Source organism: Sorex fumeus, unplaced genomic scaffold (genome assembly GCF_029834395.1).
Source record: "Sorex fumeus unplaced genomic scaffold, SorFum_2.1 ptg000020l, whole genome shotgun sequence".
Taxonomy (NCBI): domain Eukaryota; kingdom Metazoa; phylum Chordata; class Mammalia; order Eulipotyphla; family Soricidae; genus Sorex; species Sorex fumeus.
Genome location: NW_026606077.1, coordinates 169,754 through 184,225, shown reverse-complemented (window position 1 = coordinate 184,225; position 14,472 = coordinate 169,754).

Sequence of the window (14,472 nt, the reverse complement as noted above, 5' to 3'; positions counted from 1 at the left end):
CATCAATGATGGAGATGATGGAGAATCAGGGACAATAGGGACGCTGTCTTGTTTGTGAAGGCATTGAAAATCAGATGCGCTGGACATGTAATGCAATTTGTAGATGACTGCTAGACTAGAGCCATTACTGACTAGTTTCCATGGGACATCAAAAGATCAATTGGCTGCCCACCTACGAAATGGTCAGACTTCTTCGTCAAGACCCTGAATGATTGGTTTGAGGTTCTTTGTGTTCCTGGAGCGAGCAGATGCCTTGGGGTACACTAGCACTCGACAGGGAGGAATGGAGACTTTACTGGTGCCCTCTCAAGCAAATCAATGAGTAACAGGATGTCAAGTGATCAAATTATCAAGTGAATATTCCCCCTATACTTCCTGCCAATCCCCCTTCCCTGCCCCCATTCTGCCTCTATGCCAGGCATTTTTCTTTGTCTTCCTTCCTTCCTTCCTTCCTTCCTTCCTTCCTTCCTTCCTTCCTTCCTTCCCTCCTTCCCTCCTTCCCTCCCTCCCTCCCTCCCTCCCTCTTTCCCTCCTTCCTTCCTTCCTTCCTTCCTTCCTTCCTTCCTTCCTTCCTTCCTTCCTTCCTCTGTTTCTCTCCTTTAGGGCATTATTTTGAATCAGAATTTAGGTTATTAGACATCCAACAAAGAAATTTTTCATGCTGATTTTAACATTAGGGAACCTTGAATCTGTGATTAACTTATTATTAGCCTAAATGGAGTTATTCTTTTTCCTTTTATAGGAAGGGTTACAAACTTAAGTTTTTTGCAGGGTTTAAGAAGGTCACACCAGGTATACCGCAGACTGCCCAGAGAATGGGGAATGAGACGGCTGTAACTATAGCTATTCACTATAGCTATTCCCTTCACCTGCAGGGAATTCACTGCTAATCAGTTTCATGGGACGGTCCGCATGCAGGAAGCAGAGGACTAGATGTTTTTGCTGCTTTTCAAAAAACACTTTTATGTTCAAATCTTTCAGTTTTAAGCATTAGCATCTAATTCAAATTAAAAACAAGTAAATCACAAAATAAAATGTGTATCAAATCAAGAAAAGCTGTCAGTGTACCAGTCCTATGTCAGTTTTTAGGTTTTCAAGGCTCCCTCCAGTTCTTAGATGCAATTAAAAGAACTTCCTGTTTGAAGACAAAGAGATAAGAAGAGATATCTCTACTCATCCTGGCAATTCACCGTCTTTCCTCTTTCTTACCATTAGAGAATATTCATTGGTACCTAGGGACAATACCTCCCCAAGATGGAATAATCTTGCTACACAGAGTGAGTGACAGATGTAGATGCAGGGAAGAGAGTGAGAAAGTAGACCCGGGTTTAATTTATGCAAATCTATGGCTACATTTTAATAAGGCATTGCAATAAAATTATCATGATTGCCAAGTTTGGGAAGTAGGGTGACTGAGGTTTTCATTCCTGGCACTATATTTGGGAAGAAAAAAATGCAGAAAAGCTAGTTCATCTTAAAAAACCTTCGGAAATACATCAGAGATTCCTGAATTTCTTGCTTCTGCCAAACAGTATTTGTGTGACAATTGTTGCTGAAACCCCAGCAGCCCACATAGAACTCCTTGGGAAAGGAGAAAGCTGAAGTTTCAAGGTTGATGTGTTCTAGCGGCATCTCAGAGAGACAGAGCATTCTATCATCACCTGCCAGCTCTTCCTCTAGTCAGCCCTGCTTTTACCTTGCTGTCCTGTGTCTGCTCACTGTTCTCTGAGCATGACAGGAGGTTACAGGGCCCTTGTTGTGGTGGTATTGTAGGGGTGGTGGGAATTTCCTTTCCCATCCTGTCATGGGGGCTGCAGTATCACACTACACTTGTTTAACCATCCAAACATATATTATTTTTTTTAAATGCATTATTAAAAAACCCTCTCATTTTGATATATCAGGGAAAGAATTTTCATCGTTGAACTCTGCTGGTTATGGACAGTAGAAGCCAGGGGCTGAGAGATCAGTGCTTTGTGTCAGTGGTTCTCTGAGCATTGCTGGGTATATCCCTGGAGCCGTTAAGCACCACCAGGTTACCTGGCACTACAGGTCCTGGAGCAGTATCCTGTACTCAGGCTCTTGCATTGAACTACCACCCGATTGATGGAAAATTGCTCACGTGGCCCCCAGGTCTCCTGAACACACCTTGGGAGGCTCCTAAAAGCCATCTCCACAAATAATACTTGAGATCAAATTTCAGGAAACAGTTTTCAAGGACAGATGCCAGGTGTTTTGTTCTATGTGCCCTTTCAGGACAGATGCCAGGTGTTGTGACCTATGTGGTTTCCACATTAGATTTTTTTCCAGTAAAGGAAACAGAAAAGACAATTCACTCTCCTATTTCTAGAATAAATCAGCAAATAACTGGTGTGGCAATGGAGAGAAGAATGACAGGGATGATGGGGTGGAGAAAAAGAGGGAGAGGAAATCACGGAGAGAGAGAGAGAGAGAGAGAGAGAGAAAGGAGAGAAATGGATGACTTTTGAGCTTTATCAACCAGTAAAATGTTTCTGAACCTTATTTGCATCCTGATTAAGTTATATATTAGAATTTGTATGCCAGAGGCACGACCCATAAGGCAGAAAAGGTGTTCTGTGAATTCTAACAGGTTAAAAAAATATAAAACAGAAATGACCCCAAAGGATTCTGTGAGTGGTCCTTCAGAGAAAGAATGTGGTGGTAACCAGCTGAGATCCCTCAGAGTGCTTTCTGTGTGCAAAGAGCTAGGACATATGACAGCTAATCTTAGCATGGTGCAGTCACACTTTTTGGAGAGGAATAATGACTGAATGGGGGTGTGATGGGACATGGCTGATACCATGTGGCAGTGACAGTGGCTGACTGTAGCTGCTGATTGCAGTGCACTTACCCTGTGTGCTGTGAAAACCGTGGGTTGCAAAATTACGCGGTCTTTTGGATCTTTAACCGCACAAAACTAGGCAGGAAGCTTGCCAGCAGGGAATGCAGTTAAGGTAATAGGCAGAAAAGATTCTTTCTGTTCATTACTTTTGGGTGAAGACTGTGAGCTCAGATGGAACCAGTGAAGACAAAAGTTAGTACTCTTTGAGCTCCATCACAGGATGGTCATCTACCTAGCACAGAATGAGTTAAACTGGAAGAAATAAAAGAAAAAGGAAGGTTGCTACTGGGAGGTAGGCAAGGATTCAATCCACAGGGCCTGGGTGAGTGAATCACTGGGAACTTTTTGTTTGTTTTGTTCTTGAGGCCACGTCTGGCGATGCTCAGGGGTTGCTCCTGCCTCTGTGCTTGGAATCGGGCTGTGATTGGGATGGTGGGATGCTGGGGATTGAGCCCGGGTAGGCTGTGTTCAAGGCAAACACACCACCTGCTGTAAATCACACTTCACTCCAGCCCCCACGTTTTATAGAGAGTCAGCATGGATTCGTGCTGCAGAGGTTCAACAGCAGCTGGATGTAACAAAATATAGCAGTGTAGTCTCTAGGTGAAAGTGCTACACAGTGCTACCTAAGCCTGCACAAAACCAGACCCTGACGTATGGCCCTCACTGCACAGTAGATATCATGCAGAGAGTCTGTTAGAACTAATGGGTGAAAATAGCAATCTGGAAGGGTCTCCAAGCACTCACCAACTATAACCTTTCAGATGACAGCTTTTTAAATTTTTAAAATACATTTTATTTTCATAAAGTAGTTCACAGTAGTTCATTACAGATAATATTCAAACACCCACCCAAACAACGAGCATCTTTCCACCACAATAAAAAGGAAATTTGTGAAGGTTGTATTTATTCTGGGACCATTTATGCCCATATATACAAGAATACAAGCATGTCAAAACCAAACACACGTGTGTTACTTTAGGTACATCAGTGGGCTAGAGTATAAGAGGCCGTGTGCTCCAGGAAATACTGCACTGCTCTCTTCTGGGAGCTTTGTTTTATAGTCTCAGGATCTTGGTCATTGATGAGATTACATGGCGCCAGAAAGGGGGAGGGGGGGAGTTTGTGGATGTGACTGCCAATCTACTGGAAAACTGGGAACCTGGGTGGAGGAGGCCCAGTCCCGATCCAAGCAGGCTTGGAGATCTCAGCCACGGGTCCCACACATCTGGGTTCCTCTGCCGGTTCCTTCATGTGTGAGCCTCATCCATCAGATGACAGCTTCATAGCAACTTCGGTGAGACTGTTCAGTGAGCTGAAAGAAATGTAGTACTGACCTTTAAAAACATAGAAAATCAATTAGAAAACGTTGGCCTTACAGGAAGATATGAAAGAGATAGGTCTAATAGAATTTTATGGAGTTCCCTATTCTCAGCACTGTCAGCACTGTCCTCCCGTTGTTCCTCGATTTGCTCAAGTAGGCACCAGTAACGTCTCCATTGTGAGACTTGTTACTGTTTTTGGCATATCGAATATGTCACAGGCTTTGCCGTGCAAGCAGAATACTCTTAGTAGCTTGACAGGCTCTCCGAGAGGGGCGGAGGAATTGAACGTGGTTGACTGCGTGAAAGGCAAACGCCCTATCCGTTATGCTATTGCTCCGCGCCCCCCCACATTCTCAGAAACTCAAATACACATTCTTTTCCAATGTACATGGGAGATTCTCCAAGATAGATGCATGCCGGCACACAAAACAGGCCTCTGTAAAATAAAACAAGACAGAAACGATATCAATTTATCTTGTCAGGCCACAATACTTTGAAAGTGTAATTAACCACAAGAAGAACATGCAGGGAAAAAAATCTCAATGATTAGAAAGTTAACAATTTACTACCAAACAGCCAGTAGGTCAAAGTGGAAATCAGAAGAAATTAAAAGCTTCCAGGAAACAAATGAGAATGGAAGTGCAAATTACCAGGATGATGTGATATGGCAGAAGTTGTTTTACGAGGGAAGCTCATAACACTGCATGTATTCAGTGGGAAACTAGAAAATACCCAAATAAATAAGATGTTTTAAGTTACTAGAAAAAAATCAACAAAGGAAGCCCAAAGTAAGCAGAAAAATGGAAAAATAAAACACAGGCCAGAAATCAATGAAATAGAAACCAAAGGAAAAGATATAAAAGAACAACAAAACCAAGGACTATTTTCTTTTTTAAAAGAATAAAAAAATCATTAAATCCTTAGACTAACAAAATAAAAGATAGAAAATTTTCATAAACTGGATCAGAAATAAAGGGGAATTATCATAGGTAGCAGAAAAATTTAGAAGACCACTTAGGATTACAATAAAAAAAACTTTATGCTGCAAAATTGGAGAATCTGGAAGAAATAGATTCATCTTTTGAACCCTGTATCCTCCCAAGACTGTGTAAGGATGAAGCAGAATATTTTAGAAGAAAAATTACCAACATGGAAGTGGTAATCAATTACCAACATGGAAGTGGTAATCTTGCTCAAAGAAGACCAAGTGTATTTACTAAGTGAATTCTTTCAGACTTTCAGCGACATACTTTGCTCATTTAGGAAGCCTAAAATATAGGATTCTTGAGGGATGGAGTGATAGCACAGTGGGTAGGGTGTTTGCCTTGCACGTGGGCGACCCAAGTTTGACCCTGAACATCGCCAGGAGTAATTCCTGAGTGCAGAGCCAGAAGTATCCCCTGTGCATCGCTGGGTGTGACCCCAAAAGAAAAAGACAAATAGAAAAAACATAGTATTCTTCCTGAGCAATTTGTGAGGCTAGTATTGCTTGATACCAGATGCATCACTAAAAAAGTAAGTTAGAGACCAATAACCCTGATGAACATAGATGCAAAGATCCTCTATAAAATCTTAGCACTAAGATAAAAACCATATCTAACAGTATATTAAAAGGGTCATACATCACGATTATACTTGATTATCTGAGGGCTGCAAGGATGGCATAATAAATGAAAGTAAATCAGTGTGACACACCACGTCAATACAAGGAAAGAGAAAAATAATATGATAATATTAATAGATGTTAACTTTATCTAAAGTGAGAGCATTTGATAAGACCCAACAACAATTGATTATAAAAATCCTATAATAACGGGGACAGAAGACACTTTCTTCTAAATAGCTGTGACAATTAATCACAAATACGTATTATCACACTCTACAGTGAAAAACTGAAAGCACAAGATCAGGCACAAGTCCTGAACATCCAGGGCTGGAGTGATAGCACAGCAGGTAGGGCATTTGCCTTGCACGCAGCCGACCCGGGTTCAATTCCCAGCATCCCATATGGTCCCTTGAGCACCGCCAGGAGTAATTCCTGAATGCATGAGCCAGGAGTAACCCCTGTGCATCGCTGGGTGTGACCTACAAAGCAAAAAAAAACAACAAAAAAACATACTTATAAAACCCTAGAGGATATAAAAAAAACTTCTAAAAACTAAGAATTGATACAATTAAATGTCAGTCCACAAAAATCAAAAGGCAGAAATCTATGGCATTTCTACTCTGGGGTCTTCTCAGACCCAGGGTGGGCAGCCCCTGCCCATTCTTCTGGTAGTCCTAGCAGCCACACTCACCTCCCACAACCTCCTCCTTGTTGACTCAACCATTGGCCCTGTATTACTGATTCCAGACTAAATGTCTGAAGAGATGTATTCACTGTATCACTGTATCATTGTCATCCCGTTGTTTATTGCTTTGCTTGAGAGGGAGCCAGTAGCATCTCCATTCGTCCCTGTCGCATGCCAGTGTAGGTCAATGGTGTATTTGAGGTTCTTTCAGGTTCAGGGAAATGAGGACTGTCATTGCTACTGTTTTTGGCATATACGCCATGGGTAGCTTGCCAGGCCCTGCCATATTAAACAGCTAAAATTCATGAAAACACCACTTCTCACCCCTGAAAACTCTGGGGGCCCCTTGAAAGGCAGGTGGGCTCAATACTCACTCTTCCAAAGCCCTAGTAGTTGTATCTACACCCCACTGTTGCAGCCATGCCAAGGAATCAACTCGACCACTTCACAAATAATCTCTGCAGAGACACCGAACTGCAAATAATTCCAGGTACCTAGTGCCCAATCTAGAACTCTGGGGTCTTCTCAGAGTTTGGAGTGGGCAGCATCCCCCTGCCTCTAGTTCTTCCAGAAGTCCCAGAAGCCACTCCCACCCCTCATAGCTGCTACCATGTCAACTCTTACACCCAGATCATAGACCCTGAAGTCTGGACTGTGTGGCTGCATATGCAACCACACAGCACCTCCTACCTCCAAGTTCCTGCTTACTGGAATACCAGTAGGAGTACACCAGTTTAGATGGAAAAATAACATAGAAGCCAACTCAAGTCAACAAAAACAATAACACAGAAAGCTCAATTAAGGACAAAAAGCTTAATAAATTCTTAGATAAGGACTTAACAACTCTGTGATCAGATATAACAATTTTTATGTAAAAATTGATTTTTAATACTTATTGAACTTATTTTCATTGGACCTTTGTTATCTAATTAATTTTAATTCTAGGATTGTCTCGATGATGTTGCTTTTGTCTACTTTAAAATAAATGTGGGATCTGCGTGGGACGGGCACAGAGGCCCAGCTCTGGGCAACCAAGCTGAATGGCTCCTATTCCAACCAGGTGCAGCCCGCCCCCAAGGGCCTGGGACCCTCTCTGCGCATGCACAGCTAGCTCCATGTCCTGGAAAGCCGGTTTTCTCCCCTGATCTGCGCGGGATGGGCATGGAGGCCCAGCTCTGGGCAACCAAGCTGAACGGCTCCTATTCCAACCGTAGACGTTCCCAACTCCTCGCTCAGTGCCAGGGATTTTTTCCGTAGCCGCGGCCGCTAATGCGGCCGCGAAATATTTTCCCACTACATATGCCATAGGAACCATAAGCTACCTTCTTAGATGGAAACTTCTCTAGTTTAGCTCAGTCACTAAAAACACAGTAGCCAATAACTCATAAGCCTATCTTAACTCACACTGCATATCAAGAAGAATAGTAACAGTGAACATGAAGGACTAAACCACACTTCTCACAATGGTAAAGAAACGCAAAAGCCCACCAAACTTTCTTATTGAAGAGTCTAGCCCAGATGACACCAACAGTACTGTAGTGTTAGACAACCTCTCTGACAAGGAATTCAGAAGAGAGCTACTTAAGATGCTTAGGGAACTAAAAGAAAAAATGGAAAGCAATGCCAATAGAAGACAAGAGGATTTGAAGGCAGAAATGAGGAAAATGCAATCGGAAATGTCAGACCTGAAAAATCTCGTAGGCGAATTGAAAAACTCAGTGGAAGGCCTCAGCAGCAGAGTAACAGCTGCTGAGAACAGAATCAGTGAGCTCGAAGATGAAGTTCAGAGACTCTCCAGAAAAGAGCAGAAAATGGAAAAGAGACTCACAATTCGGGAACAGATGGCAAGAGAAGATCGTGATGAAGCCAAGAGGGGTAACATAAGAATTATTGGAGTCCCAGAGGTACAGGAAGAAAACCTTGATGAAGAAGAAACTGTCAAAGACATCATTGCTACAACGTTTCCAGAGCTGAAGAAAACTTGTGACCATATTCAGGAGGCCCGAAGGGTACCAGCTAGAAGAAATCTGAATAAAAACACCCCAAGACACATTCTGATCAAAATGACCAAAACCTTAGACAGAGACAAAATTCTGAAAGCAGCAAGATCGAAGAAAGAAATCTCTTACAAAGGAGCATCCTTAAAATTCACAGCTGATTATTCTGATGAAACCCTCATGGCCCGAAAACAGTGGTGGGACATAGTGAAAAAACGCAATGAAATAAATGCCTCCCCAAAAATACTTTACCCAGCGAGACTCTCATTTATAATGGAAGGAACAACACACAGTTTCACAGACAAACAACAGCTCAGGAACTTCATAGACTCAAAACCGTGATTACAAGAACAACTAAATGGGCTACTTTAAGGCAAGAAAGGCCCCTCAAATACACCAAATTTCAACAGAACAATGGGACAAAATCCCATAACAATAATCTCTCTCAATGTCAATGGGCTAAACTCACCAATTAAAAGACATAGAGTGGCAGGATGGATTAGAAAATTGAACCCAACATTCTGCTGCCTGCAAGAAACACATATCAATAGTCAAAGCAAACACAGACTCAGAGTCAAAGGCTGGAAAACAATCCTACAGGCAAACAGCTCCCATAACAACGCTGGGGTAGCCATCCTAATATCAGACCACATCGATTTCAGAGTGAGGAAGGTCATAAGAGACAGTGAAGGCCATTTCTTATTGATCAAAGGATCTGTACAAAAGGAAGTACTTACAATAATAAATGTATATGCACCTAATGAGAGACCAGCAAAGTACTTAAAACAACTACTCATAGATTTGGAAAAAGACATCAATAGCAACACAATACTAGTGGGAGACTTCAACACTGCTTTGTCACCTCTTGATAGATCAACCAGACTCAAGCTTAGCAAGGACATACTTCATCTGAGGGAAACAATGGAAGAAAGTGACTTAGTAGATATATACAGGACACTTCATCCACAAAAAGCTGAATACACATTCTTCTCAAGCGTACATGGAACATTCTCCAAGATAGACCACATGCTGAGCCACAAAACATGCCTCCATAAAATTAAGAAGGTAGAGATTGTATCAACAATCTTCTCAGACCATAATGCGCTGAATTTAGAAGTAAATCACACACAAAAACAGAAAACTAAATCAAACACCTGGAAATTAAACAGTGATCTATTGAACAACGAGTGGCTTAGACAGGAAATCAAAGAGAAAATCAAAAGATTCCTAGAAACGAATGAAAATGAGAACATGAGTTACCAAAACTTATGGGACACAGCAAAAGCTGTGTTAAGAGGAAAGTTTATAGCTCTGCAAGCATTCCTCAGGAAGGAGGGGCGAGCACACATAAGTAACCTAACCTCACAGCTTAAGAGCTTGGAGAAGGACCAAAAAAAGGAGCACAACCCGAACAAGAGAAAGGAAATAGTAAAGCTCAGAGCAGAGATTAACGAGATGGAAACCCAAAAAACAATCCAAAAGATCAATGAAACCAAGAGCTGGTTCTTCGAGAAAATTAACAAGATTGATAAGCCTCTAGCAAAACTCACAAAGAAAGGGAGAGAGAAAACCCTAATAAACCGAATCAGAAATGAAAAGGGGGTCATTACAACAGAAACTACAGAAATTCAAAGGATCCTCAGGGAGTACTTTGAGAAACTTTATGCCACGGAACATAAAAACCTCTAGGAAATGGATAAATTCCTAGACTCCTACAGACTCCCAAGGCTGAACCAAGAAGACCTGGAATACCAGAACAGACCTATCACCATCAAGGAAATTGAAATGGTAATAAAAAGTCTCCCCAAGCACAAAAGTCCTGACCCGGATGGATTCACTAGTGAATTCTTCCAAATCTTTAAAGAAGACTTACATCCTATCCTCTTTAAGCTTTTCCACGAAATTGAAATATCAAAAACACTTCCGAACAGTTTCTACGAAGCAAATATCACACTCATACCAAAAGCAGACAGAGATACCACAAAGAAAGAGAATTACAGACCAATATCCCTGATTAACACAGATGCAAAGATCCTCAACAAACTGCTAGCAAATAGAATCCAACTACTCATCAAAAAGATCATACACCATGACCAAGTAGGATTCATCCCAGGGATGCAAGGATGGTTCAACATTCAGAAATCAATCAACATAATCCATCATATCAACAAAAGAAAAGATCAAAAGCATATGATCATATCAATAGATGCAGAGAAAGCATTTGACAAGATCCAGCACGCTTCATGATGAAAACCCTAGCACAAATGGGTATAGAGGGGACCTTCCTCAACATAATTAAAGCCATCTACCACAAGCCTACAGCAAGCATCATCCTCAATGGGGAAAAACTGAGAGCCTTCCCTCTAAGATCAGGGATGAGACAAGGATGCCCACTATCTCCACTGCTGTTCAATATAGTACTGGAAGTACTTGCAATATCGATTAGGCAAGAAAAAGATATTAAGGGCATTCAGGTAGGAAAGGAAGAAATCAAGCTCTCACTATTCGCAGATGATATGATACTCTAATTAGAGAACCCAATAACCTCCAACAAAAAACTCCTAGAAACAATAGACTTGTATAGTAAAGTTGCAGGCTATAAAATCAATACCCAAAAGTCCATGGCTTTCCTATATGCAAACAGTGAGAGAGAAGAAAGCAACATGAAAAAAACAATCCCATTCACAATTGTGCCCCAGAAAATCAAGTACTTAGGAATCAGCTTAACTAAGGAAGTAAAGGACCTGTACAAAGAAAACTACAAAACGCTACTTCAGGAAATAAAAGAGGACATGAGGAAATGGAAAGATATCCCCTGCTCATGGGTCGGGAGACTTAACATTGTCAAAATGGCAATACTACCAAAAGCATTGTATAAATTCAATGCAATCCCTATAAGGATACCCATGACATTCTTCAAAGAAATGGAGCAAACACTCCTGAAATTTATATGGAACAATAAGCCCCCACGAATAGCTAAAGCAATTCTTGGGAAAAAGAAAATGGGAGGAATCAACCTCCCGAACTTCAAACTGTACTACAAGGCAGTAATAATTAAAACAGCATGGAGTTTTAATTATTAACAGTACTGGAACAAAGGCAGAACTGCAGACCAATGGAACAGGGTTGAATACACTGACATCTCCCCTCAATCATATGATCATCTAATCTTTGATAAAGGTGCAAGTAATGTGAAGTGGAGTAAGGAAAGTCTCTTTAACAAATTCTGTTGGCATCACTGGACAGCTACATGCAAAAAAATGGGCTCAGAACTCTGCCTAACACCATGTACAAAAGTAAAATCAAAATGGATTAAAGACCTCAACATCAAACCAGAAACCATAAGGTACATTGAAGACAAAGTTGGCAAAACCCTCCATGACATTGAAGCTAATGGTATCTTCAAAGATGCCACGACACTGACTGAGCAAGTGAAAACAAAGATAGATAAATGGGACTATCTTAAACTAAGAAGCTTCTGCACCTCCAAAGAAACAGTGACCAAAATACAAAGACAGTCTACAGAATGGGAAAGGATATTCACCGAATACACATATGACAAGGGGTTGATATCCAGGATATACAAAATACTGGTTAAACTCCACAAGAAGAAAACATCCAACCCCATCCAAAAATGGGGCAATGAAATGAACAGAAACTTTCTCAAAGAAGAAATCCAAATGGCAAAAAAGCACATGAGAAAATGCTCTACATCATTAATCATCAGGGAGATGCAGATCAGAACAACCATGATATATCATCTCACACCACAGAGACTGTCCCACATCCAAAAGAACAAAAGCAACCTGTACTAGTGCGGATGTGGCGAGAAAGGGACACTCCTTCACTGTTGGTGGGAATGTCGAATGGTTCAGCCCTTCTGGAAAACAGTATGGACGATTCTCAAAAAATTAGAAATTGAGCTCCCATTTGACCCAGCAATACCACTCCTGGGAATATATCCCAGAGAGGCAAAAATGTATAGTCGAAGTGACATCTGCACTTGTTTGTTCATTGCAGCACTCTTTACAATAGACAGAAACTGGAAGAAACCTGAATGCCCAAGAACAGATGACTGGTTAAAGAAACTGGTACATCTACACAATGGAGTACTATGTAGCTGTTAGAAAAGATGAAGTCATGAAATTTACATACAAGTGGTACAACATGGAAAATATCATGCTAAGCGAAATGAGTCAGAAAGAGAGGGATAGACATAGAAAGATTGCATTCATCTGGGGGATATAAAGTAACAAAATATGAGATTAATACCCAAGAATAGCTGAGATCAGCACCAGGAGGATTACTCCATAGCTTAGTGGCCAGTCGGGCATTCTAGAGGAAAGGGTAGCTCAGATAGAGAAGGGAACACCAAATAAAGCGTGTTTGGAGGATCCTCCCAGGAGGGGAGATGCATGTCGAAAGTAGACTATGGACTGAACATGTTTGCCACTCAATGCCTCTTTTGCAGACCACAACACCCAAAAGGAGAGAGAGAACACAGGGGATTGCCCTGCTACAGAGGCAGGGGGGGATGGGGGTGGGGAGAATATTATCCATGGTGGTGGAAAATGGGCACTGGTGGAGGGATGGGTATCTGATCATTGTATAATCAAACCCAAGCACAAAGAATTGTAAATCTACAACTGTACCTCATGGTGTTTCATTAATAAAAAAGAACAAGAAAAATAAATAAAAAAATATATGTGAAAAACGCCATAGTAATTCCATAGCACAAAATGAAGTAGAAGAGGAAGAAGTGAAAAAAAGCACCATTCACAATGGTACTCCACCCAAATAAATACCTAACAATCAACCTAACAAAGTGATAAAATATTTATACAGAGAAAACTGTAAATTACTATGGAAAGAGATAGAAGAAGACACAAAGAAATGGGAACACATAGATTGGAAGGCTTACCATTGCTTAAGTGACTGTCCTATGCAAAATAGACTCAATGCAGCTACCATAAAAATTCCCATGATATTCTTTAAGGATATGGGACCAAATACTATCAAAATTTATAAATTTAAACTCCCAGAATACCCAAAGCAGTCTGGACTAACCAAGATGGGAGCTTTTTTCCTCAAACTTTATAATATAAATATATAGTAGTCAAGACTGTGTGGTACTGGAATAAAGGCAGATTCAATGAAATAGAGTTGAGAGCTTATAGCTTAGGTGTATGGACAGCTAATATTTGACAAAGGTAAATGAAGTAGAGCAAGGAAAAATCTCTTCAACAAATAATACTGGGAAAACTGTTTGCTAATATGCAAAAATACTAGATCCCTATATTATATCATATACGAAATTTAATTTAAAGTGGATTAATGACCTGATAGTAGGCCCAACTCCATAGATTACACTGAGAAAAATAAAGGCACAACTCTACATGATATTAACTTTAGAGTCATCTTCAATCGCTCAATATAATGAGCTATTCAAAAAGAAGCAAAAAGAAGCAAATGGCACTTCATTAAATTAAGAAGCTCTTGTTTAATGAAAGAAACGACTTGAATAAGAAAACATGCTACTGAATGGAGGAAAATATTTGCACACCATACATCAGATGAAGGACTAACGTACAAGATCTATAGTCTCTCACAAAACTTACTAAAATACAGAAAACCAATGGGTGGAGGGTGAGCAGAAAGCAAAAAACAAAAACAAAAGCAAGCAACCACATCAAAAAAATGGAGAGATCTATACAGATACTTCCTTGAAAAAACCCACAAATAGGTATTTGAAAAAGTTTTAGTCTTTACGTATATCAGAGAAATGTCAATCAAAACAACACGGAGAAATATCACCACATACCACTGAGAATGGCACACATCAAAAATTTCAAAACGAGCAGAGACTTTTGATTACCACTTCCATGTTGATGTATTGAGTTTGAACGCCCTGTTTGGCTAGGGCTTCCTTCATCAGGAAAAGGAAGCCTCATTCACTACTGGTGGAAATGTAGTCTACTTCAGCTGCTCTGGAAAAA